At 53.4% G+C, this 24720-nt stretch overlaps 1 protein-coding gene across 1 annotated transcript in view; it reads right to left on the bottom strand.

The window, feature by feature from the left end:
* Positions 1-24720, bottom strand: part of LOC130026599 (polypeptide N-acetylgalactosaminyltransferase 12-like) — a 308882-nt gene that overhangs the window by 73418 nt on the left and 210744 nt on the right. The gene's annotated exons all lie outside the window — the stretch shown is intronic.

Below are 24720 nucleotides of genomic sequence, written 5' to 3'. Positions count from 1 at the left end.
TCAATCATAAACTGCCAGTCAGGAAGGTCCCTTGGGCCTGTCCCTCACCCCCATCTCTGTACCCCGAGAGGCCTCTGCAGGTCCTCTGCAGCATTTTCCCACTTCCATATCTAATGCAAATGAAATTTGTTTGCCATTTATAAATGCCCATACAGAGTTTCCCCTTAAAGTAAATGAAATAATCATTTTTAAAAAAGAGATTAAGTAATGACATGTTGAATGGTGCTCAAAGCAGGACACATTTGAACCACTGATCTACTCATCATGCACTGTCTCCAAACTCAAGTCCAGCATCACATTTCCACAATTCTATAAAGATCCCAGTGCCTCAGCTGAGCTCTGGATTTTACCTCAGAAAATGTACTACACATCTAATTCTATAAATCCAAATATAAGCCATTCTCCTATTAAATTTTTTTTTATTGAATCGATGTGAGATAGACCCTTACAAAGCTGTTCATGATTAGGCTTCAGTCATCATTGTTCACCCATCCCTCCACCAGTGTACATTTCCCACCTCCAATGTCTCCAGTTTCCCTCCCATCACCCGCCCACCCACCTCTCAACCCAGGCCAGCCTTTTTAAAAAAATTTTTATTAGTGAAACACCATAAGGTACAGTTATAGACTTACGAATTTTTGTGTTTGGATTTCAGTTATACAATGATCAAGACCCATCCCTCCACCAGTGCCCATTCTCCACCACCACGGATCCCAGTATCCTTCCCACCCCCCATTCCCCCCATCCCACACTGGCTCTGTGGCAGGGCATTCCCTTTTGTTCTCTCTCTCCTTTTGGGTGCTGTGGTTTGCAAAAGAGGCATTGAGTGGCATTCATGTTTGGTCTATAGTCTACTTTCAGCATGCTTCTCCCATCTAGGCAGGACCCTCCCAACACCCTTTACTTGGTGCTCCCTTCCCTATCTGAGCTGCCTTTTCTTCCAGTATGTGTGGCTGACCTCCAAGCCATGGAGCAAACCTCCTGGTACTTATCGAGACTATTCTTGGGTGTTAGTCTCCTATTTTGTTACTTTATATTCTACAGATGAATGCAGTCTTTCTATGTCTGTCCCTCTCTTTCCGACTCATTTCACTTAGCATGGTACTTTCCATGTAGTACCACTTGTATGTAAATTTCATGAATTCATCCTTTCTAACAGCTGCTTAGTATTCCATTGTGTAGATGTACCAAAGTTTCTTTAACTGTTGCCTACTGACCAAGTAAAAGAATGCTTGATTTTTAATTCCCCCTTTGTCCTGCTCAAAGCTGGGCAACTTCCCAGGTTTCCGGGCTTTCAGAACCCAAGCAAGGTTGCTATCAATGCGGACAGCCAGGCCATTTCAAAAAGGAATGTCCCAACAACCCCTTGAGGAAGAAGGGGGGGATCACCTGGGCTATGTCCCAGATGCAAGAGAGGCAATCACTGGGCAGCTGAGTGTCCCTCCCAACTGGATAATTTAGGCAATCCACTGCCTCAGGGAAATGGCGGGAGGGGCCTGCCTCGGGCCCTGCAAGCCTTCAGGCAGGAGGCCTATCAGACATCGGGTCAAAGTATCAGCCCGCTCCAGATAGCTTCCCTCCCTCTGTCAGGGGCTCCTCAATTCCCAGCTCAGGTCTAGACCTTTATGCCTCTGTCCGGGCAGTACTAACACCATCTATGGGAATTGAAAGTTTGGAGACGGGGGTCTATGGCCCCCTACCGCCCGGAACCACTGGCCTCATTCTAGGGTCAGAAAAGGCTCTCCTGCAAGGATTGCAGATATACCCAGGATCTATCACAGAGAGCTACATAGGACAAATTCATGTCCTGGCAGATTCCCCCCGTGGCATTGTGACGATAGAAAAGGGACAGCTGATTGCACGCCTGCTCCTCCTCCGGACGTGGCAAGGCCCCACCTCGACGCTCTCGGTCCAGGGTCAGACAAACGGAGACTGCTCAGATAATCCAGCCCAAATATTTTGGATTGCCCATATGGCTTCCCGACCACGCTATGCGCTAAGAATCAACTCAAAGGAATTCTCTGGGCTATTAGATACTGGGGCGGATGTCTCAGTGATATCCAGTAAATATTGGCCTGCCAACTGGCCTGCCACAATGGCTACAGCCGTTTTGCAAGGACTTGGCCAAGTCCGACCCAGCCGTAGCGCCCAAGTATTGACCTGGGAGGACGCCGAGGGCCATAAGGGCCAGTTCCAGCCTTATATTGTCCCAGACCTCCCCACGAATCTTTGGGGACAAGATATACTCTCAGCTATGGGCACGGTTCTGGTTACATCACCCAGTCGCTCGCAGATATCGCCAGTGTCCTTTAAGACCATAGCCCATATCACTAGTGACTGCCCATCCTCCGGGCAGGAAAATCCCGTGACTTTAATGCCCATTGAGGAACTGGAAGAAACTAGCCCTTTTTAATCGGGGCCACTGTCGAGCGGCCTCCCACCCCAATTACCTGGAAATCAGATGATCCAGTCTGGGTGGAGCAATGGCCCCTACCTAAAGAGAAATTACAGGCCGCACATGCCCTAGTGCCCGAGCAATTAGAAAAGGGGCACATTACCCCATCCACATCTCCCTGGAATACCCCAATCTTTGTTATAAGGAAAAGGACAGGCGGGTGGAGATTATTGCAAGATCTCAGAGCAGTCAATGCCACCATGCATCCAATGGGGGCCCTGCAGCCAGGGCTCCCCCATCCCTCCGCTATACCAAAGTCCTGGTAATTGTTAGTGATAGATCTTAAAGATTGTTTTTTCAATATTCCATTAGCTCCTAAAGATTGTCAAAGATTTGCCTTCTCTCTACCTTCCCCCAATTTTCAGGAGCCCTATCAGCGCTACCAATGGGTAGTCCTTCCCCAGGGCATGACTAATAGTCCCACTATGTGTCAGATATATGTTGCAGCGGTTTTAGCGCCAGTCCGGGCTCGTTTCCCCAGTGCACTTTTGATTCATTATATGGATGACATCTTAGCCGCCTGCCCCACCAAAGACCTGTTACTTCAACTCGATGTTCATGTCCGGGTCGCCCTGGAATCAGCAGGCCTTGTAATCTCCCCGGACAAGGTACAGCTCTCCCACCCATACAGATATTTAGGATACACCATAAACAAGGTGGGAATAGCGCCTCAAAAAATACAGTTTGCCACCTCTCATTTAAAGACTCTACACCAGTGGCAACAGTTTTTGGGAGAACTCCAATGGCTCCGACCATCCTTCTCCCTGCCCACGGGAGAGCTCAAACCTCTTTTTGAACTATTGAAGGGGGATTCTGACCCCTCCTCACCTTGTCAATTGACCCCAGAGGCACAATTGGCTCTTAGAAAAGCAGAACATGCCTTAGAAGAAATGCAAATACACCATATTGATTACAATCTACCACTACAATTTATAGTGCTTGCTTCAGAGTTTGCCCCAACTGGAGTTTTCTGGCAGATTGGTCCATTATACTGGGTCCACCTCTCAGCTTCCCCCACCTGAACGGTGATTCCCTATCCCACCTTAGTTTCTCAATTACTCTGGAAGGCTAGAACCATAGCGTGTGCACTCTTTGCTAAGGATATGGACATATTGGTCGTTCCCTATTCCAAAGACATGATTAATAATCTGATGCAATATGATGATTCCTGGTGCCTTTTTGTCTGCTCCTTTAAAGGCCAAATTACACAGGCATATCCCAAACATAAACTCCTGCAAAGCTTCAGGATTTGCCCTATTATCTTCCCTCGAATCATAAAGACCACCCCCCTTCCGGGTGCACGGACCCTCTTTACTGATGGCTCTAAGAGCGGTCGAGCCTTAGTGGTTGATGGGCAGGATGTTCACGCCATACAGCTTGCTGAGACCTCGGCACAATTTGCAGAAGTATCTGCTGTATTATTGTTCTTGCAGACATTCCCTAATAAGCCCCTCAATATTTACACTGATAGTGTGTATGTTGCTAATATCTTCCCCCGATTAGAAACAGCACCCCACATAGATGAGGGCTCCAAAATTTTATCTCAATTACAAACATTGCAACTGTTGATTTGGGCCAGAAAGGACCCCCTCTTTGTGGGTCATATTAGAGGACACTCTGGCCTCCCGGGACCCCTTGCAGAAGGCAATGAACGAGCAGATAAAGCTACCCGCTTAATAATGACATCCCTAGAATATGATAAGGCCATGCAGCTACATAAAAAATTCCACCTTGATGCCCAGTCTCTTCGTTTTCATACGGGTTGTTCCAAAGCTGAGGCTCTCTCCATAACCACTGTCTGTCCCGCTTGCGCTCCTTATATACATTCCCCATCCCTGGGAGTCAATCCTAGAGGACTGAGAGCAAATGATATTTGGCAAATGGATGTGACCCACACTAACTCATTGGGTAACCGGCATTATCTCCATGTCTCGATAGACACACACTCGGGCATGATTTTTGCCTCACTACATGCCGGGGAAAAAACAAAACATGTTATAGATCACCTTACTGCTGCTTTCTCATATATGGGAAATCCCAGGCAAATTAAAACTGACAATGGACCGGCCTATACAAGCCGCACTTTTCATTCCTTTTGTGAAACCTGGGATATTACACATACAACAGGCATTCTCTATAACCCCCAAGGACAGGCTATCTTAGAGCGAGCGCACTGACATCTCAAAACTTACATTTCTAAAACAAAAGAGGGTGAGATCTACCAAGGTTGTCAAGGGCCACAAGCGCTCCTATCCACAACCTTATTCATTTTAAATTTTTTGCTCCTCGATGATTCAGGCCGCAGTGCAGCCCAACGTCACTTTGCTACTCCGGCTCCCCTTAAAGCAATGGTGAAATGGAAGGATCTGTCCTCAGGAACCTGGCAACCAACGGCAGCAATCCTTGCCAGAGTCAGAGGCGCAGTCTGTGTATATCCAACTAATACAGAAAAACCCATTTGGGTGCCGGAACGCCTGGTCAGGCCAATACATGAGCCCCACGATCATTTGTCCCCCACAGCTGGGAAAAATAATGAAACTCACCTCCAGGGTACTTAGCCCTGAGACGAATTTCCTTCTCTTTTTTCCACAGGAACAAAATCACCACAACGACGCTTGTCGCCTGGACCCTCGCTATATTATTAATGAAGGACCCTACCAAAACTCATGCCAATTGACATCAACCATTCAAGCAGACCTGGGTCATAAGGAGTGGAGAGGACCATGAGGTTTGGAGTACCACAAGCTGCGACGCAGCACCACTTAATCAGTGCTTCCCTGACTTACATTTTTCCCTGGAAGACGCCTACCCCTTTCAGGATGGTTTTGAAAGGTCTGGGGCCAGAGCCTCTATGAGACGCAATGGCTTTTTCACTTGCCCCGGGTTCTGGACAGGCCAATGGAGGAGAACTTGCGGTGGCCCTGAATCTTACTATTGTGCCAGCTGGTCTTGCGTAGATTCTAACGATGGCTATTGGAAATGGTCGGTTGACCACGACCTGGTTAATATTTCTTATGCTGTGCCACTGAGATATGGCTCATATTCTGTACAATACCACCCCCAAATGCTTCTGGTCAAAATCTCCTTCACTGATAAGGGAAGGTCGGAGACCCGATGGGTCAACCGCCTGAATTGGGGACTTATGTGGTATAGCAGGCCATGGCATGGGGTTATCCTGCAGATCCTCTTAAAAATCGAACCCGTGCAGCAGGTTCCGCTAGGCCCTAACCAGGCACTTGAGGCTCCAAAACCCCCTCTTAAGCCCACCATTACTACCATGGCTGGCCCTAAGACGACACCACCTCCTGTTACAGCCGGCCTATCCATCCCAAAACCCAGTTTTGGCCCAATCATTAACCAGCTCAGGAGTCTTATCGAAGCCACATATCAGACTCTGTATGCTACTGCCCCAAACCTGACTGAAGCCTGCTGGCTGTGCTATAGCCCCACACCACCGTTTTATGAGGCTATGGGTATTAACGCCTCATACAATGTTAATTACAGAGCCCCTGGAGAGAGGAAGGCCCACCCCCAGGGACTAATCATGACCCAAATTAGCGGTCAAGGGACATGTGTAGGTACAGTCCCTCAAAACAAGAAGGAGTTGTGTGCACAGAATGTGGAGTCCCCGGGATGGAGTAACTCCGCCTGGATCTCACCAAAAATGGGAGCTTGATGGGACTGTTCACGTTCAGGATTAACTCCCCACTTGGAAGGCTCAGTATTTAATGTCTCCCAAGAATTTTGTCTTATGGTTATTGTTGTCCCCAAAATTATATACCACCCTGCTGAAGTACTCCTTGACTATTGGTCCAATTCCCCTGATGTCCTGCGTAGGAACCGCAGGGAACCCATATCTGCACTAACCATCACCACTCTGTTTGGCATAGGCCTGGCAGGTGCCGGCACTGGCATCACTGCTCTGGTAACCCAACATTCTGGTCTATCTTCTCTAAGAGCAGCTATTGATGAGGACCTGGACCGAATAGAAAAATCTATTAGCCATCTTGAAAAGTCCTTGACCTCCCTGTCAGAAGTAGTCTTGCAAAATAGGAGGGGGCTCGACTTGCTCTTCCTTAAAAACGGAGGGCTGTGTGCAGCGCTGGGAGAAGAGTGCTGCTTTTACGTCGACCACACGGGGGTAGTCCGAGATTCCATGGCTAAGCTGAGAGAAGGCCTGGAATGGCGTAAAAAGGAGAGAGAGGCTCAGGAAGGGTTGTTCGAGTCTTGGTTTAATCAATCCCCCTGGTTCACCACCCTGATATCTACTATAGCAGGCCCTCTGATCATACTATTACTGATGCTTACATTCGGGCCCTGCATCCTGAGTTGACTTGTCTCATTTGTCAGAGACCAGATTGGCAGGGTTGATCGGCAAATCACTCAAATTCACTTTATGCAACTGAGAGAAACTAGCAAAGAGCAGCCCTATTCAGAAAGGTATTTCTAATGGGCCTGGGAAGCCTCTTCCTTTATCTGTTGCAGTGACCTGATCCCGTGGCCGGTACCGGAAAACGCAGGAGGAGAAGGAGTGCGGACCGGACCTGTACAGAACCCCCCCCGATCACTGAACGAAGAGATCCCCATCACCCCTCTACCCTACCCCTGCCCCTCTTTTCTGAGCCATGCTCCATTCTGGTCAAGCCACACTGGGTCCTGCCTGGTTTGGCAGAAATGTCATCAATCCTCCCCTGTGCCTCCTCGTGGTTAAGGAAGTATGCCCTTGCCCAGGATACCCAATGACGGGCAACTTCTGTCACCGCCGCGCACACCTAAGACAGGGGCTAAAGCATTCTCCCCAATGACGGGTACCACGGCGGGGCGACGGACGACCTAAGACAGGGTCCTGGCGTGCCATAATTGGAAAAATGGGGTGAGATGTTGCCTACTGACCAAGTAAAAGAATGCTTGATTTTTCATTCCCCCTTTGTCCTGCTCAAAGCTGGGCAACTTCCCAGTATAGGAGGTTTCAGTTTGGGGGACAAAGCTGGGCAGCTTCCCAGTACATGACGTTTCAGTTTGGGGAAAATGCACCCTCGTAAATGATTTGTAAATGATGTACGAGGAACAGCAGTCTCTAAGGATATGTCAAAACTGTAACAAAGCAGGCCTCTCCGACCAGTAGCGTTAGGTCGAAAGGGTCACCAGGTGGCTGACCAACGGTGCATGGCTCTGCCCACTGTGACTGACCAACGGTGCATGGCTCTATTCATCGTCCCATCCACTTTCCCACGTCCCGTCCCCTTTCCTTTCTTTTGGGTGGGTTGTGGAAACATACTTAAGTCTGTACCTGTGCTCTGAATAAACGCACGCATTCATGCCATCTCCTGAAAGACGGAACCCTGTGTGACTCGAGTGCTGATTTCACCCTGACGGCCCACCCTGGCTCGGTCCCCCAGCGCCGGACGCGACATTTAACCAGTCATCCGTTCTCAGGCACTTGGGTTTTTTCCAGATATTCAGGTCAGCCTTTTTGGAAGATGTTTTTATTATCTATCTTTCTCTCTGTTTGTTTCTGTCTCTGTCTGTCCCTGTTTCTGCCTTTTCTCTCTCTCTCTCTCTCTTTCTCTGTCTCTGTTTATCTTTCTCTGTCTCCCTTTTTGTGGTTTACAATATAGATACTGAAAGGGTATCAGGAATATCCCTTTACCTACTTTTAACACTCAAGGATTTCAAATTTGGACAAAAAATAGAATTGTTGTTTCAGGCACGTTGGCCAAAGGCAGAACTGGAAATGGTCTCTGCTATGGATAACCAGGGAACTGCAGATCTGCAATGACTGACCACAGCCTGGGCCCTGCTTTCAGGAAGACCGGGAGGTCTCCCAACCCCAGATAGGGATGGAATGGACACATGCCTGCCAGGACACTCCTACAGAAGATGAAGGTCCGAGGCCACCTGGGAACACTAAGCTGGCCTGGTTTCTCATCTTCACAATGGCCAGGCCTGGGTAACCGTGACATGACATGACAGGTAAAATACTCATAGTATTATATGTGTGTCTCCTGGGTGGCTCACCACAGTCTTGGAAGAACAGAGTGGGGGTCTGGTGTTCTTTGGGAGGTCAGGAACTGTGCTCAAGGGCCGCTACATTTTCTAAGCTGCCGGAGGTCAGAGCTGGCACATGTCCAGCACTCCCCTAACCCTGCCACCTTTATGCCCTAATAGGAGCCTTCCACCTACCCCGTGACTTTCAGGAAGTGCAAGATGACATGTATTTCCTAGCCTCTGGGGAAATACCTTGTGACCCTGTGGGCTCAGGCACCAAATTTCCAACTGTGGGCTAGTGTTGGGTAAGGACTGGAAGGAAGAAGCCCTCCAAGTACCCCCTCCCCGCCCCAGGAAGGGACCCTTTTGCAAGGTCCCTGAACCCCAAGGCTCTCACAGCGGCAGGTATCATGCCCTAGACTCACCACACTCAGGAAGACACAGGGGTCCCAGAGAGTGTTGGCAGAAGAGGGGACCTGCTTGGTATCCCACTGAGCAGTCAGCCTTGCCCTGGCCGTGTCCCAGGAGCTGCCTGTCAATGCAGTGCGGAGTGTGAGGATCCGATGCGGGCCTCATCGGGTCTCTGCTGTTTCCTAGCCTGTGACTATTTCTCTCTTGCATCTACAATGTGGGGTCCCCGCCAAAATGACTCTGGAATTTTTATGTGGGGTTGAGGGCATTGAATGGTCTAGGATGTGGACTCCCAAGTTCCAGGTAAAGCCCATATGTTTCCTTTGGTATTTGGCATGTGGTTCAGTGAGGATGTTGGGAATTTTCTACTGCGAAACTATGTAGACAAAAGGGCATCATTTTCCAGACCAGACTACCAGTGAAATGTTAGTTTTTCTCTCCTTGATGGCCTTGGTATTCTCTTGGGCTCCTGGCAAAGAGACCCCCACACAGACACTGCTTGATGCTTGATGCAGTCACAGGTGGGTCCTGATCTCATCCTGGACATTCATCTTACTAAAGCTTCAGTTTCCCAGTGATTGTCCTTGATTCAAACATTCTCAAATGTGCATCACGTGGAGGGCCTTGGATGGACCTCGGACAGGCGCCAGGTGACCCTGATTTGGACAAGGGAAGGCCTAAGGTCCCACATGTGATATGGTCCAGAGTACAGCATGGGACAGTCTCTGGCCAAAAGAATTGTCAAGGAACCCTTGAGTCTGGGATAGACAAAATAAAACTAGCCCCAGATTTGGAATCTGGGGAGTAGGAGCAGATGACATGGGCCAGGAAAAGTCAACAGATCTGACCTTTCATGCCTGACTTTACATTGAACTAAATTTGAAGCGGCAGATTAAAGGAATCTGTAATTCTCTTACTGAGCTTATGCAAGATGACAGGCAACATTGATGAGAAGCAAATTTCACCATTGCTGTAAACGTTTAACTTAAAGAGGTGAGGAAACAGAAACATCTGCATCAACAATTGTTACCGTGTCCAAGTGTAGAACCGTTGGTCTTCTGGCAGGGAGAGCTGGAGGCATGCTGGGTGTGAGCAGGGCAAGAAACGCTCAGGCACTGAGGGTCTGCCCCAACGGCACTGCTGCCAGCACCTAGACTAGCCCTGGTCTCCTTGGTCACAAATACTAACAGTAATAGAAATGGGGAGTAGTGCTGAGCCCCCAGGGTCAACTCTCTGGTGCACTGAGCTAACACCATGGATTGCCTGAGGCTGCCAAAGCAGATGCAAACTCTGCAGGTACCTGTAGAGACCAGACAGGGGAAGGAGACAGAGTCTGGGTGGGGAGGCAGGGTGCGGGGCAGGAATCCTGACAAAGGTCACCAGCAAGTGCACACCAGGGTGCTAGTTTCATCTTGATTGACAGTTGACCCTTGATGAACATGGAGTCATTGAGAATATACCCTGGATGGTGGGATCATGACGCGGGAGTCGGGGGGCAGGGGGTGGGATGTGCCTGCTAACTGTGCTCTGCTCTTTGCCTGAGCAGCCCAGAGGTGAAAAAACATCACCCCATCCCCAGGGCTGATTCTGGTCTCCTCACTGCTCTGTGTACCCCAGAGGCCAGATGGGGGCTGTGGTGATTGGGAACAGGAAGAGGGTCTCTGACTCAACTGGCCACCCAGGTAGAAAAACACCTTACAGGTCCAGAATTCCATGGGCAGTAAGGTTCCAGAACCAAACTGACTCCCTGGCTGCAGTTGTCTCTTCAATCAATGGGCCCTGGGCCTGCTCAGTGCCTAGCAGGGAGGAAAAGGTGTTTTCTCCAATGAGAACTGAACGCTACTCTACTCAAACCAGTCAGGAGGGGGAGGGGGCTTTGAGCCAGTTGAAAGAATGAACTCGAGAAGGGCCAGGGAGCTGGAGGCTGGTCAGGCCCAGCCGTGGTCATGTTTGGCCACTCCTGAGGGCCACACTGTAGAATGGGCATCTCTCAGAGTCAGGCCAGAAATGAGAAACAATTCCAGAGAGTCACTCATCACTGACCATCGCCAGAAGATTAACCTGCCGGTGCTAGTTTGTCAGGATCAGCCGCAGCGGGGTGAGCTAAGGGGGGCTGGCAAATGATTCTGTCTGCCAAGCCTCAGGCAAGGGAACCAAGCAGGCAACAAGAGGCAGAAGCGAAAAACTAGGCAGGACCACTGAGAGACCCGCTCTAGGAGGTGGACAAGATGGATGGGTCAGGAATCACCAAATTTGACAAGAATCAAATGTGAGGTTTGCTCTGACAAAATGGTGACCAGAACCAAATGGCAACAGGCTGAGTGGACAGCAACATTCCTGGAGTCAGAGATCACCTTGTCCCAGGTGAGGAAGACAAGACTTAATGCCCACTTGGTGACAGGAAGCCACCAGGCTCATTCCATATTCCTTACCATTGACCCACGAACAGATGACTAGGACCAGACCAAGACAACTTCAAAGCCCCCTTAGTCTAACCCAGGGCACGGGCGTACCATTGCCTCACCTGAGGTTCGGAAAGTCTGCCCGGGAGCCCCCCAGTAAGCTACTCCTATTTCCTTAACTTTATTTATATGTCTCTGTCCTTCTGTCTGACCCGGATGGGGTCCCCAAATCTCTCACCGAGCAAGAGACTAAGGGAAAGCAGGTTACCCGAGCAGGGATGGAAGGGGCTCACGGGAAAGCTCGAACACTGAGCGTAGAAATGGGAATCACCACTGTGGGAGCACCTGAGAGCACTAGGCACCACTGCATGTTAGATGAAAGTTGTTACCGCAGAATCAAGGTAGCCTGTAAACAACCTACATAATTATGCTGTGACCTGCTACTGCCCGTTTGGGGGATAGCTGGGTAGAGCCTGCACACATGGAATACACTAGGATGCTTCCAGCAAATTCTTGGGTGCCACCTGTCTTGGTGAGACTCTGTATGATCCTAAAAGGAAAAACTCCAAAGACAGTCGTTCAATGGGAGAACAGCTCTCACCACTGGCAAGGGGTGAGAGGGCTAAAACCGCTGATCCCCACAGTCTCCCAGCTCCCCAAACCTCAAGGCAAACCTGGACTTGGTGTTTCCCGATCCCAGGGGCCCAGAGGCAGGACACAGAGAACTAAGCCCAGAGCCCCAGTAGAAGCTTCGAGAGGGTGTGCAGGATATGTGTGAGGTGTGAAGATCCATGAGAGTGAACGGGCGGCCCCAGGCCCATAGTGCAGTTAGAGGGGAAGGGCTATGAACTGGGCACCCAGGGGTAAACCGGGACCTGCCTGTGCCTGCCCTGAACAGCCCTACCAGGCTGATCCCTGGTGCCTCCCTGATCCCTGGTTCCCATCCAAGTAGGAATGTGACAGGCAGGAAGGGGCATGGCTGACCAAATTCCTGGAAATGACTGGAACAGGATGGCTCTGCCTTCTGAGGCTTTGCCATCTGGTCTGACACATGGATCTGGACACACTTCTTGTCACCAGTAGGGTGTCACTCAGCCAAGGCTGTCCCACCAGGTCCAGGTGTGCAGGAGCAAAGAGGAGTCAGGGCCTGTTTCTCTATTACATGGGGTCTGACCGTGCTGTGATGGTGGCAGTGGGACTTGTATTAGGGAATCTGATGGTCCACAAAGAAGTGGGGCGCTATTATCAGGGATCAGCTCCGTACAGACTCGGGGACACTAGAAACATGTTCCATCCACGGCCCCATCCTGCTCCACTGATAACACACTGTCTTCCTGCTAAGGTGGGTGCCATCCAGGGGGAACCTGGCTGAGGGGACAGCACCTTGGACCCACCTGCTGCAGGAGCACTTTCAAGTGCTCATCCTGAGAAACCTGATGTGGCCACTAGGGGGCAAAGTGGGGTCTGTCCCTGGTGCACTGCAGAGGGGAATGGGGAAACAGGCACCAGGGGCAGGGGAGGCCATGGAGGTGCTGCAGTGGAAGGCAGGGCTCTGGGTGCTGCATCCTGCCCTCCCTCCTGGGGACGCATCCGTGATTGAGACCTTCAACCCTTGGGGTGGACTCTCCTGGGGTCATTGACAGGCTTCACACAGGGGCAGGCAGGTGACGCGTCTTGGCATGGTGACATGGCCGAGGCTTCCCACAATCTAGAAGCAATTGTCAACTACTGGCCAGACCTGCCCCGCCCAGTGACACACACACCCACACAGGCCTGGGATAGATCCATTTATTGCAATAATCGTGAAAATCAGACAGTGGCGGTCAGGGAGAAAGCCCGCCTTCCTCCTTCCCCTCTTCTCAGCCAGCAATACAAAGTCCCCAAACAGCCCCAAAGAGTGTGTAGAATCCGGTCACTGTATGGTACCAGCAGCCAAGCTTCAGGGCTGTCATGTGCAGAAACAGGACCCCACAATGGGGAGGGGAGAGCTGAGTTGTGACTTCTGACCTCCAAATCATTGTTTGCTAGTGCTGGGGGGATATATCTGCCATCCTGACCTTGTGGAGGGGGACATTTCTTCTCTCCGATCCCTCGGACCTTGTGGAGGGGGACATCTCGGCCCCCCCGATCCCTGGCGTCTAGTGGTGGGGGGGCATCTCTGGCCTCCCCGATCAAACACGTCAAGTGGTGAGGGGGCATTTCTGGCCCCCACCATCCCTGGCGTCCAGTGGTGGTGGAGGCATCTCTGGCATCCCCATCCCTGGCGTCTAGTAGTTGGGGGGCATCTCTGGCCCCCCCAATCCATGGCGTCTAGTGGTGAGGGGGCATCTCTGGCTGCCCTCGATCCCTGGCGTCTAGTGGTGAGGGGGCATCTCTGGCCCCCCCGATCCCTGACGTCTAGTGGTGGGGGGGACATCCCGTCACCCCCGAATCCTGGCGTCTAGTGGTGGGGGGGCATCTCTGGCCTCCCCGATCAAATGCGTCAAGTGGTGAGGGGGCATTTCTGGCCCCCCCCATCCCTGGCGTCCAGTGGTGGTGGAGGCATCTCTGGCACCCCCATCCCTGGCGTCTAGTAGTTGGGGGGCATCTCTGCCCCCCCCAATCCATGGCGTCTACTGGTGGGGGGGCATCTCTGGCCGTCCATGATTCCTGGCGTCTAGTGGTGAGGGGGCATCTCTTGCCCCCCCGATCTCTGGCGTCTAGTGGTTGGGGGGCATCTCTGGCCCCCGCGATCCCTGGCGTCTAGTGGGGGGGGGCATCTCTGGCCCCCCCGATCCCTGGCGTCTGGTGGTGAGGGGGCATCTCTGGCCCCCCCAATACCTGGCGTCTAGTGGTTGGGGGGGCATCTCTGGCCCCCCCGATCCCTGGCGTCTGGTGGTCGGGTGGCATCTCTGGCCCCCCCGATCCCTGGCGTCTAGTGGTGGGGGGGCATCTCTGGGCCCCCCATCCCTGGTGTCTAGTGGTGGGGGGGCATCTCTGGCCCCCCCTTGATCCTTGCCCTCTAGTGGGGGCAGAATATCTGGCGCCCCCGATCCCTGGCGTCTAGTGGTGGGGGGGCATCTCTGCCCCCCCCTTGATCCTTGCCCTCTAGTGGGGGGGAATCTCTGGCCCCCCCATCCCTGGCGTCTTGTGGTGGGGGGGCATCTCTGCCCCCCTTAATCCTTGCCATCTTGTGGGGGGGAATCTCTGGCCCCCCCGATCCCTGGCGTCTAGTGGGGGGGCATCTCTGCCCCCCCTTAATATTTGCCCTCAGGTGGGGGGCATCTCTGGCCCCCCCGATCCCTGGCGTCTAGTGGTGGGGGGGCATCTCTGGCCCCCCTGATCCCTGGCGTCCAGTGCTGGGGGGGCATCTCTGGTCCCCCCATCCCTGGCGTCTAGTGGGGGGGTATATATGGCACCCGCATCCCTGGCATCTAGTGGTGGGGGGGCATCTCTGGCCCCCCCTTGATCCTTGCCCTCTACTGGGGGGAATCTCTGCCCCCCCCCCGATCCCTGGCGTCTAGTGGTGGGAGAGCATCTCTGCCCCCCCCCGTTAATCCTTGCCATCTAGTGGGGAGGGAATCTCTGGCTCCCCCTTGATCCTTGCCCTCTAGTAGGGGGGGGAATCTCTGCCCCCCCCGATCCCTGGCATCTAGTGGTGGGGGGGCATCTCTGCCCCCCCCCGAATCCTGGCGTCTAGTTGGGGGGCATCTCTGGCACCCCCATTTCCTGGGGTCTAGTGGAGGGGGAAACTGTGCCCCCTGATCCCTGGGGTGTCTAGGGGTGGGGACATTTCTTACCCCACATCTCGGGGTCTAGTGGATGGAGACTTTACTGTCCCCCAGATCTCCCGTTTCTTGAGATGGAGAATAGTTGTGGCTTTGCCCTGATCCCTGGTCTTGCAGTGAGGGATATCCCTGGTTCTAGTGGAGGGAGAAGAGCAAAGGGCAGAAGAAGAAGGCAGAACTCGGGTGGCGTGGGGAGGACGGGGCTGGGCTAGATCAATTGGGTGAGAGCGGCAGGGTGCGTAGGTACAGTAAAATCGAGGTGTCAGCTGGGTGTCAGGCTGCCAGTGGAGCTCTTGCTGACCAGCTGCGTTTTCTGGATTTTCGGCGGGTCATTACAGGACCTGGGTCCGATGACGGTGGACTCCTCTTCCTTAAGGACCGCAACAGGAGCGTCTCTGGGTCTCACACAGGCCATGGTCCCTGCCCCCTGGGACTGGACTGTCTCCTCCAGCTCCTGGACTCTGGCACTCCTCCTGCCTGGCCTCCTGTGCCTCCTCCTTCTCTGTGGCCTCCAGCTCCTCACGTTTTGTGTCCAGGATCACCTGTGTGTTGTTTGTCTCCACGCCAATCCCTTTGGAGTGGATGGGATGTGGGGCAGCATTAGGGTCTCAGCCAAGCAAGGGAGGTGGGGGGCTGGGGGTGGGGCCGCCTGGCTCCCCTCTCCAGTAGCCCCGCCCTCTGACCCACAGGGACTTCTCCCTGTTACTCACCCTTTTCCGGGTCTCCTTTCCACAGTACCAGGTTATGCAGCTGCTGTTTCTGCTGCTGAGTCCCACAGAAGAGCACCTGGGGTGAAGGCACTAGCTGAGGAGGCAGGTCTAGGGCCTTCCTGCCCCAGAGCCCGTGGCCCCTCTCTCACCTGGTCTCCCTAGCTCCCTGATGGCGGCCTCCAGCAGGGCCTGCTGCCTTGGTGGCACCTGCAGCAGCTGGTCTATGGGCTGCTTCTGCCGCAGCATCCGCTGGTACAGCTGCTCCTCCTTGGAGCCCAGGTGACAGCGGGCATCCAGGTGCTCTTGTCGGCAGCTATGTGCATTTCCAGGTACCAGCAGAATCGGCCCAAGGGAGGCCACTGGCATTGCACTTTTCCGTCCTGCCCTGGCATCTGTGGGAGGTAGGACAGTGTCTGTGAGGACAGGCAGGAGGACCGACTAGATCCCAGCCAGGAGATGCAAGGCTCAGACGCTCAGCCACAGGCCCCCATGGCGTCTTTGTCCCAGAGCCTAGGAGTTGGGTCTCCCTTTGCCTTGGACCCTGACTCCTACCTGGCACCTGCCAACTCCAGACCTCTCTGTGTAGTGTGGGCCAGTCAGTGCCACCACAGCCCTCAGGGCATTCTGACCTGTCCTTCCTGCCATCACCCAAGGCAGGCTCTTGGCCTCACAGGGGGTCTCACCAGCCCATTTCACAGAGCAAGAAAGTCACAGCCCAGAAGACTGAATTGTTATGCCCCAAGAATACCCCAGGGTGGAGGGGAGCTGATGGCCAGCAAACCCCTGCACCCTCTCTCAAAACTCTTCGAGTACAGCAACTTTTCGTGGGCTCGCAGTGAAGTCATGTTGGAATGATAGGTGATAATTGGAGATGATAGGAGACTCGCTCAGCTCCAAGACTGGGGAATGTTACCCAGACCCCTTCCACTGTTACAGAGACACAACTCGAGCCTGGCCGGGCTCCCGGCCGGCCACCCCACAGCCCTCAGACTCCAGGCGGCACTGTGCCCGCTACTCTCAACACAGCTCAGTGCCCTCGGCCCCCACTCGCATCCGCAGTTGTTCTCTGGGTTCACCCGTTGTTCCTGGAACCTCCTGCCTCCACCTGTCCTTCGAAATGTTTTCAACGATGTGGCTGTTTCGGGGGCACCCAGAGGCCGGTAAACCTGAGAGGAAGCAGACAGTCAAGGACCTCAGACCTTCAACCCCACCCAAACTTCATGGTCCACAGCCCCGACTCTTGGTTCCTCCTGCTCATCTCGGGGGCTGCTCATTTCTCACCGCCATCTGCTGCTCCGGGCCCCTTAAAAAGTGGATTCTTTCCTACTTTGGACCCACTGGAGCCCTCCTGGCAGTGCTGGCAGGGACACGAGGGACAACGAGAAACAAGCGTTCTATGTCCCGGCCTTAGACCTCTCTGCATTTTCAGGGTCGTAACATTCTGGGGAGTGGACAGCTGACCCCATTTCCTCTGGCTGCCCGCAGAGCAGGACACAGGTGTGGAGGGACAGGGAGACTCGCCCAGCTCCTGCTCCCAGCCGGTCTCCCGTGTCACAATGCCCCATTCACAGGGCCCCTCCCTGGAAACTCGAAGTCAGTCCTCCCCGACTTGCCCTCCTCGGACATCACAGACTTCAAGCTCCTGGTGCTGTGCACCAGCCCAAATCACTCAACCCTTAAGGATGATGCTCTAAATTGCAAACTTCTGCCTTTATCAGATACACTTGATGTTTTAAAATTCTGTTCTTTCAGCTCTTTCTGTCCCAAACAAGAGGGCAAGCGTGTTTTTGCACAGTTAAACCCACTGCCAGGAGGGTCTGTGGTGAGGTTTCTGGGAGTCAGGGACCCTGCTTTGACTCCCCAGCTCCTCAGTGATGCCCTGAGCTCCCACCCCCATTGTTTCCTGAGTTGGGTGGGCCAGTGTCCAGCCACCCAGGTCTTTGGTCAGCGGGAGCCCAGGAGATCCTATTCTGGTGGCAGGAGGAAACAGGGCCTGGAGAGAGTGTCTCTGGGGACTCCCATCCCAGAGTCCCGGGAGACCCTGGCGAGGACAGAAGTTGCTGGAGGACAAGACTGCCTGAAAACGTGGCTGTCAATGGGCGGAGGCTTTATCCTGGGCCTGCTGGCCACACACTGACCAGTCCAGAACCAGCGCATGGCCCAGGGTTGGCGGGTTAGCACCCACCTAGCACTTTTTCTTCCCATCTTTTCATGCTCTGCCAATTTCCAATGATCCCCTAGGGAAAGGGTCAACATGCAGAAGGTGCATTGGGGCCACTTCTCCCTTAAGCCTCCTTGAGAGAGGGTGTCCCGAGTGGCGGGGCCAGGAGCATTTCTATATGCAGGGATGTGGCCGTGGCCTCAGGACACTCTGGGTGATTCCTCCCTGCCTTGCCCTCCTCAGACATCACAGGCTTCAAACTCCTGGTGCCAAGCACCAGCCCAAATCATTCACCCCTAACGGATGAGGCGCTGCCATGTGACTCTCCGCCTTTACAAGATATATCTGATGTTTTAAAATTCTGTTCTTCCATCTCTTTCTGTCTTAAATTAGACGGGAAGGGTGTGGTCGCACGGTAAGAGGTTTTTGGCAGGAGGGTCTGTGGTGAGGGGTCTGTGTACCTGGGGACCTTGCTTTGACTCCTCAGCGCCACTGAGGCAGCTCCTCAGCATTGCCCTGAGCTCCCACCCCCATTGTTTCCTGAGCTGGGGAGCCAGTGTCCAGCCACCCAGGTCTTAGACAGCAGGAGCCCAGGAGGTCCTCTTCTGGGGACAGGAACGGACAGGTCCTGGAGAGGGGCTCTCTGGGGACTCCGATCCCAGAGTCCCGGGAGACCCTGACGAGGACAGAGGCTGCTGGGGACAAAACTGCCGGAAGACATGCTGGAAATGGGCCCGGGCTTGATCCTGTGGCCTCGGGGCCATACGCTGACCAGTGCAGGGCCAACGCAGGGCCTTTTCTTACCGTCGGTTGTGCTCTGCCAATTTCGAACGATCCCCTAGAGATGACCCCTAGAGCTGACCCATAGATGACCCGTAGAAGGGTCACCATCTGGAGGTGACCCCTACATGACCCCTCGAAGGATCAACAGGGGAAAGGTGTGTTGGGGCCACTTCCCTCTCAAGCATCCTTGAGAGAGGGTGCCCCGAGGGGCGGGGCCACGAGCTTTTTTATAGGCAGGGATGGGGGCGTGGCCTCGTGGCTGCAACCCCATTGGCCAGGGGGAAACCTAGAGCTCCCGGGGCAACCTCAGGATGAAGGCTGCACCAGCCTCTGCCCTGGTGGGCCTGATGGGCCTCCCCACCCCCACCCGGACCCTCGGGCACTGCCCCCTACCGACGATGGTGGCTTGGAACTCTGTGGGCCCCACGGTGGGCCAGGAGCACTGACCTTTTCGGTCTCCCGTAGCTCAGTCCACGACTTTCTCATTCCCAGAGATCACGTCCCCCCATGCCCAGACTGGGCTGCAGCTGCCAGGATTCGCCCCTGAGCACCCCTAGGTCTGGCCTGGCTGCTGCTGTGGGAGCCCAGTGAGCCTGGCAGAGGGGCTTTCCTGGTCGCTGTCCCCACCGCCCCTCACTCCCCAGGCCTCTCTCTCTCCTTTCTGTCCTTGGAGCCCCTGCCCTCCCTGTCCTTCCTCTCTCCTCTCCTCAGGCCCACAGAGTTCTTGCTCCCGCCTTATCCGGTATCCACGTTCTCTCTGTCCTGTCTCTGCTTCTTCCCAGACTCGCAGCAGCCACTTTGTGGGGCGTTTGAGCCCCCAGACCCTGTCAGTCCCTGACCAGTTCCCCCTGTTGCACAGAGACTTCCCTTTCTGAGTCCCGGAGGGCTCTTAATGACCCCACAGAACCTCCCTATCCCAGCTCTGCCCCTTTCTCTGATACTCAGTCCATCCTACTGGGAGCTGGACACCAGGCTTGGCCTTGGGGAAGCTGAACGCTTCCTGGTGTTGCTCCCGGCCTGTTCTGGAAATCCCTCTCAATACACACACTCCCAACTAGGGCCACTCAGCCTGACCACGCTGCCCTCACGAGTCCTGCAGCCTGAAAGGAACCCCAACTCCCCCATATCGCCCGTGCCCACTATGGCACCCCCAAGTGCCCCTGTCCTCCCTGCCCTGAGCACATTCAGGCCCCAGTGGTCTGCGGCTATCTCCTGTAGCTCTGACATCTCCCCCTCTCACTTTTCCTGGGCTGAGAATCAAATCCATCTCTGATGATGGGGCACAGGGTCACTGTGGGCTTGTGCTGTCTGGGGAGCCTGTGGGCAGTGAAGGGTTCCACACTGGGGTGAGGCTCTGGGCAGAGAAAGTCCATCCAGTCCTTGAGACGTTTGGGAAATACCTGGAGGTTTGCAAGTCCTTTTCCTGAGGCATGATCTGGCCACTAGGGGGCCTGGCACCCATGAAGCATTGGGGCAAGGTGGGGGCTCTTCCCGGTGGGCACTGCAGAGGGGGTGTAGACGCAACAGGCACCATGGGCATGGGCATGTCATGTCAGTTTCTGATCCATGGGGAGACCCCCAGAGGACAGCTCATGCTTCATCAAGAAGCATGAGCCGTTCCCTGGCAGGACCCACCCACCCAATGCCACACACCCACACAGGCTGGGATGCATCCATTTGTAGAAACAATCTTGGAAACAAGACAGTGGCTGTCAGGGAGACTTATTCAGCCCTCTCCCCTCTCTCTCCTCTGCCACCAATTCATGATCCCCGAAACTGTCCCAGGTAGTGCCTAGAACTCAGTTGCTGACTGTTCCAGCCTCTATCCTTTTCAGGACTTCCTTTCCCAGAATAGAAACAGTGCACTGGAGGAGGGGGAGCTCTCGGCTCAGACTTTTGCTTGGTCTGTAGCCCATGAACCGAAGGTTTGAGTGTGGCCTCGTTTTCCCTGGGCCAGGACGGGTAGATGGTTGTACCCAAGTGACGTTTTGAAAATCAGATGCTCTAAATGAGTGTTTCCTCTAAGCACTGAGATCCTTCCAAGTACTGCTTCATTGACCCTTATGGCCTATGTACATACCTGAGAGGTTTGGGGTTTGTGGGGATCTCTATTTGCTCCAGCCTTTGTGATCAGGAGACCCTGTGGTGCCAGGGAACGTTCTTGACCTCATGCATCCCAAGCCTGTACTGAGTCTCCTGAGACTTCTTTCTGGCCTTCTGTACAGAATTTTTACTCAAAAAGTGGAAAATGCCCTGGACCATGCAAGGACAACCCACAAACAAGAAATATCTCAACATTTAGGTTGGAAAGCAGGGGTGAGAGGCATTCTCCACTCCTCTCTCCTGGGATATAGTCTAAGGTGGGGGGTGGGGAGGTGGTCATTTATTATTGCTACTCTTTGAACTATTTCTATGGGGGTGAGTATTTCTGCTCCTGGGACTCCTTATTGTGTAGTGTTGGAGGACATGTCTCCTATCTGAGCTCTGTTCTCTGTTGTGGGATATTTCTTACCCCAGAGCTCTTGTGTCTAGTTTGGAAAACAATTTTCCCCCACATTCCTAGTGCTTTTTTTTTTTTTGGAGGAAATTTCAGCTCTGCTCATTCCTGGTGCCGAGTAATTGTGAACATTTCTGTCCTCGGAACCCTACTGTCTATTGTTAGGGGAAACCTCTGCACCCCATGTCACTGGTGCCTACTGCTTGGGGCCTGTTTTTGCCTCCCAGACCACTAGTGTCTATTACTAGGGGACATTTCTGCCCCCCACATCCCCATTGCCCAGTGTTGGGGGACATTTCTGCCTCCAGATGCACGGTCTTCCCCACACCGCCAGCTTGTCCTTCTTGACTGTTACCACCTCCAGCTCCTCAGGCTTTATGATCTCCACTGTGTTCGGCTCCACTTCAGTGCCCTTAGATTGACTGAAACTGGATAGACTGAGGGGCAGCCCCAGGCTCTCAGCCAACCAAGGGAGGTGGAGGCCTCGGGAGCAGGGTCTGCCTGGTTCTGCCCCCGGGTGTCCTGCCTCTTGACCCCCACTGGGGGCTTCTTCCTCCTGAGGACCCTGACACACATTTTCAGGACACTTTTGTGTCAAAGCAGCAGCCAAGTCCTGCCCTGAGTCAGGCCACTGTGGACTGTTCAAGTGGACTGTCACTGCTCAGGCAGAGTCACAACTGGAGAGCCACTGCTGTCACCCCCTACCCCTCCCTCACCCCTTCCACCTAACAGGGAAATCCCTCTTATGGCCTCTAAGAATTTGAGCAATCCTTCCTTAGGGCACTAGGAAAAGGCCGGACCTGTCTGCTTGCAGCACTTTTCTTTGAGTGTTAGCACCACACCCAGACATACTCAGGCTTTACCCCTGACTTAGCTCAGGGACCATTCCTAGTGGAACTAGGGGGGCCCATTGATCCAACGTCAGCAGTGTGCAAGACGATCACTTTATCTGCTGGACTAATGCCCTGCTCCAAGCTGTATTTTTTTCAGCTGCTTCCCACCTAAATCTCCTTCCTGTAGAGTTGGGCTCCCTTAAAGATTCCCCACTCCCCCTTCTGCATGGCACAGTGCCCAGGGAGACAGCCCCATGGAACCCGAAGCTTCCACTCCCAAGCACTTTCAGACTTTTCAAGAATGGGCCCCAGGGATATTGCAGGGGTGAAGGTGCTTGCCTTGATGCGGCCCAGCCCTGGTCAAGTCCTGATACTAGGATCTCCTGAGCCCTGCTGAAGCAGAGAGTGCACCTCTACCCACATTTCTCTCAGGCTAATTTCAGACAGGTTACCCTGGAGAGCAGGAGCTGCCATGAGGCACAGGGTCTGGGAGAGACGAGACAGGGAGTGAAATCACCCGGGATGGCCCAGTGGTGGTCTGTCACACTGTTCAACTTAGAAACCTGGGAAAATCCCCCGAAATTTCCTACGTTATTGATATGCTCCAGATCCTTCTCTGCAACAAGAAAGCTTGGTCATTTCTTGTTCCATACTCTCCGGTCAGCTGCTTGCTGATACCCCGTCGCCCATCAGATCTGCTGTAAAACTGATCTCTTGCCTTGTGCGGTGTTCAGTCTTTGGAGCTGTTCATTCCATTAGCACTATTATCTCATCATGTTCTACCACATTCCAAAATGTGCTTTTTTTTTTCTTTATGGGTCACACCCAGCGATGCACAGGGGTTACTCCTGGATCATGCACTCAGAAATTACTCCTGGTGGTACTCAGGAAAACATATGGGGTTCTGGGAATCAAATCCAGGTCAGCCGTGTGCAAGGCAAACACCCTACTCACTGTGCTATCACTCCAGTCCCTGCTACTTGGTTTTTAGTTAGGTTTAGGCAGAAATTTTGGCAAAGTTTGTATGAGTTCATAGTCGTTGAAAACTCAAAGTTATATTAGTGCTGCAATTCTCATTTGTGAAACAACAAAACTCACTACCAAGCAGGGGAGAAAGCCAGACAAGACCAAAAGGAAAAAGAGCAACACCCAAGCAGTGGCACCTGGTGCCCAGGAGGAGTTGGCAGAGAACATGGCAGCTGAGTGGCACTGCCACTCATCCAGTGGAGACAGCACTAACACAATGGAGTGGTTAAGGCCAGACCCCAGCACCTTCTGTGTGATCTTGGTCTAGAGGAGGCGAGACCTGGCATGGTAGACACGGGGCAGGGAGAAAGAGGGGAGCCAGAGCAGGAGCAGGAGTCAGGGGTGGAGGATGCGGAGGGGCAGAAGCCAGGCCCCAGATCATTGCCCCAGGGGGCCATGACATGCTGCAGGAGAGAACAAAGTGCCAATATCACACCAGACAAGCTGTGACCCTCTGTGAATGGGAGTGGCAGACATTCAAAGTTGGGTAGCTTCCAGAAATGTCTACTGACATCAGGACCACTTGGACAGTCTGACAGAGTCACAGGGAGTCCCCAGGCAGGCAGGGAAGGCAGGGTAACTTGGTACCTACACTCCCAAGAAAAGCCTCGTGGAAACAGTGGGCCCCATGACCCCCAAGATAGGGCAACATAGGAAGCAGAGCTCGTTGAAGGTACCGGAGGTGCAGCCCTTCCCTGCTTTTGCTGGACACGAGAATCCATGGTCTCAGCAGATGCTGGGGGTTCCATATGGAAAACAAGGTTCTCCCTGTTCCTCACTTTAGTATCTTATTGGCATTAGATCTCCAGACAGAGCTAGAAGCGCTAATAAATGTCCACCTTGACACTGTGTATTCCCACTTTGGAAAATACCCTCTCCAGGCGCCCTCTAATGGCAGTATCATGCCCCTCTGCTGGTAAACTCATGCTAGGAGTGAGCCTCCAGAGACAGTGACAATGTCAGGTAGACCTTGAGGTGTGGCTAGGGATAGGGAATGATACTGCGCAGGTCTGGGAGGCAGGAATAGTGGTGGGATGCAGCTCAACTGGGAGCAACCCATTGGCCTCAGTTGTGAACTCATGATCTGCGCCAAGTCAGTGTGGTCGGTCCTGCTGGTCACCTTGTGGTACCCAGCCCTTCCACTCTCTTGAGTCTGTTTTCCTCTAGTGCCCAATGATTGACTGGCCTGAACCTCAAAACATATGCTTCCCCCTTTGTAAATTTTTCCAGGAAGCAGACCCGTTTGCCTTTGGGCCAAAGGATCCAGAGACAGGAGGAAACCTCAGTCACTGTGGACCCGTTGCCCAAGGATTCAAAAACTCGGCCACCTTCTTCAGGAAGACCCTGGCTCTGGACTTAAGAAAATCCTCGTTGGAGCCCTGGAATGGACCATCCTGCAGTCTGTAGATGATAAGGTCTTAGTGTCAGAAGCCCAAGACGACTGAAAGAGAGCCTCAGAGGCACTGCTCCAGCTCTTGGTTGAGGCTGGGCACCAGACCTCCTGGAAGAATGAGCATTTAGAAGTGAAAAAAAGAATAACCAATAACCTAAAAAAATCAGCAGTAGGGCTCCAGAGGCATAGAGGTTGATCCTCTTAGTGCCTGAGAAAGGGCACCAGGCTCTAGGTGCCCTGACCCAGGGTAGGGCCATTGGCAGAGGTCTGGGCATACCTGTATCTGAGGTAGGG

The sequence above is a fragment of the Sorex fumeus genome, unplaced genomic scaffold (genome assembly GCF_029834395.1).
Source record: "Sorex fumeus unplaced genomic scaffold, SorFum_2.1 ptg000034l, whole genome shotgun sequence".
Lineage (NCBI taxonomy): Eukaryota > Metazoa > Chordata > Mammalia > Eulipotyphla > Soricidae > Sorex > Sorex fumeus.
The sequence above is the reverse complement of the archived record's forward strand: the minus strand, read 5'-3'. Positions and strand labels throughout refer to the sequence as shown.